Genomic DNA, 2,858 nt, shown 5'->3' with positions numbered 1-2,858 from the left:
ACACAGCACACACAGCACACACAGAAACCTTTGGGGCACCGCTGAACCTGTTGTAAAGACCTCATAAAGACTCAACATCTGTTTATTGCAATGCATGCCACAAGATTCTGCAACACAGATATCCACCCAGATAAATATCCACCCACTTAAACACACACGCACACACACACACACACACACACACACACTGCATGTTTTAATTACTTTGTCCAGACATACACACAGGTGCCTGGGCTACACAATGTCCCTAATGATGATAATGATGTGTATAGGTGCCCTACAGAAAGAGCATATTGAGACATTTGATTGGCCAGCAATGCCTCGGCATGTTTCTGCCCACTTCAGAGAGCAATAATGTGCGTCTGTCAGCCCGGTCAACAGGTGTGTGTTTATATATGTTGTGCTTCATTAGTATTAATGGCCTCGGGTCAATCCATACATTTAGTACTGCAGTAGCAAGTGTACAGTGCTCATGTTTAAATGACCAAAATGATCTAGTTTCTCATGCTGCTCTTCATCTCGCCTTTTCTGTTTGTGCACTTCCATTCATTTTGTGATGTTTATTCTTGACCATTTCCACCTCTATCGCCACTTTTTTCTTTCCCTGCAGATCTGTGTTTTTTAAGGCCTGGTTGGGTTTCAGGGCTCTATTAAAAGTTCAAAGGCAGCATTTACTACTGTAACTGGAGCTAGTCTGCACTGAGGCTTTTCACTAATGAGTGCACAGCATACACACACACTGGCAGAAAAATGCATATACACACACAAATGCCCACACAGCAACACATGTTCCCCTCATGGAGGCTTCAGCTATATTCCCCACAAAGTTCATTGTTACTACAGGGATTGTGTCTTTTTGAGTGCCAAAGATTGATCACAGACTTAACAGCCCTTTCAGCACCCTGTCCCTGTTTGTTCCCTCTCCCCTCTCCTCTTTCTGATTTTACAAGATCTCTGCGTTTCTACAGCAAATCTCTCAATGAAATAGCCAGAGCTCCATTTCTTGAGGAGCCTGTTCTCATGAGCTTTTTGTTTATAGAGTTGAATGAGTGTGTTGTGAATGCATTAAAAAATACTCAATTTTCATTCAGGCAGGCTTTAACAAAGATATTTCTTTTTAAAAATGGAAATGATCAAACAGATAGGTTACAATTCATCTCCATAAAGTCATTCTCTATGGTCATTAAATGTGTTCATAAGAAAAAAAAAAACCTTTTCTAGGGTCCAGTCACAGTTTGTCACTCTGTCGCTGTCTACCCTCCTCACTTCCTCAGTTACTTATTAATAATGTTTAATGTAATGCTTTGTATGGCAGTGTATCACTTCCTGTAATCAAATTTCTTAGATATACTTCATGCTTGAAATTCAACCTGATACGCAGACCTTCTGTTTCTTTGTGCATGGCGTAGTTGTCAAGTACGTGTGTACTTTAGATTTAAAGTGCATAAAGACCTTTAAGTACACACAAATAACCAGAGAAATCGCTAATGCACTATCCACAAACCTTTTATAACAAATTAGAATTTAATAATGTTTGCTGAGTCTCTGCGGTTTTGACCTTCCTCTTCGCTGTGTCCTCGGATGTCTGACATTCCAGAGTAAACACAAAAACAAACAACCCAGACAGCGAGGCCTGGGATTAGACGGGTGGTATAGACATATTTCCACTATGCCAAACCGTGTGTGTGTGCAGGGACATATCTGTGTGTGTGTGTGTGTGTGTGTGTGTGTTTCAGGGTTATTTGATTTATTATCCTTTTTTTTATTATTATTATTGTTATTGAGTTGGGGTTTTCAGAAAAGTTAGGATGCTTTTTTTTCTTACATTTTTTATTTTATACTTTTTTAATTTAATTTCTAGTTGTAGTGGGTATATGCGATTCTTTTTGAAAACAAAAAACGTTTCAAGCTGATGTTGGATGCTGCACATGACAAATCAAATTTGTTCTAAAATGTATTTACATCAATTTTGCTTTCAGTATATCATTAGCTAATTTAAAGTTGCTATTGTTTGGTCTAAATTATTGAATTTAATTTACCAAATAAAATGGACCAGATTCCACAGAATTTAGCCATTTAGCCTCCAGTGATCCTAAATAAGACATATTCTCATAAGTGTTTTGAATTGAGCTTTTCAAACATTGATGGCAATAACATAGTGGCCCAGTCAGTTACCCAAAATACTGCCAGTTATGAATTCTTGGTTTGTACCGCACTGCTAAACAAAAAGATAAATACTACAAAAAACAGACATGAATATATTTATTTTCTTAATTTTAAATGTAGACAGGACAGTTTTAGTTAAGTGTTTGACATTCTTTCAAGTAAATGTTAAGTTTTTGATACTAACTTTAATGGGCATAAGTATGTGTGGGACTGGAGCTGTAGTCGGTGGATTCAGGACATAGGGGCGGGGTGGTGGGCCTCAGAAACTCAAAACGCCAAACGTTTATTATTACCCCGTTTGCAGCAGACTTGCCTTCAGGGGAGAATCTCCAGCAGTGACCCTTGGCCCTACCGCTCAACTCCCTCCTTGCTGCACCCCCTCTTTGCTCCCTCCCGCTTCACATTTGCGGTCCGCAATGTTGAAAGGAGAATAAAAGAATACAACGGAACAATATCTGAGGTCATCTGAGCTGAGGCTGCCATTCCGGGAACAGTGGAGGTTTCTGAGGCAATATTCTTTTATTCTCTTATTATGGCAGAGAATGAGAGACGAGTGAAAAACATACTTCACAGCTTTTTTCATCCAAGAACAGATCCAGGGTGATAAAAGTGGACGCTCCTCCAAAGTTTTACAGCTTACCGCTCTCTCTCTCTTCTTCCTTTCTCCATTACCTTCTCTCTCTCCCCCCCCC

Source organism: Morone saxatilis, unplaced genomic scaffold (genome assembly GCF_004916995.1).
Source record: "Morone saxatilis isolate NCDOM2014 unplaced genomic scaffold, NCSU_SB_2.0 Contig7, whole genome shotgun sequence".
In the NCBI taxonomy this organism is placed as follows: domain Eukaryota; kingdom Metazoa; phylum Chordata; class Actinopteri; family Moronidae; genus Morone; species Morone saxatilis.
Note: the sequence above shows the minus strand (reverse complement) of the source record.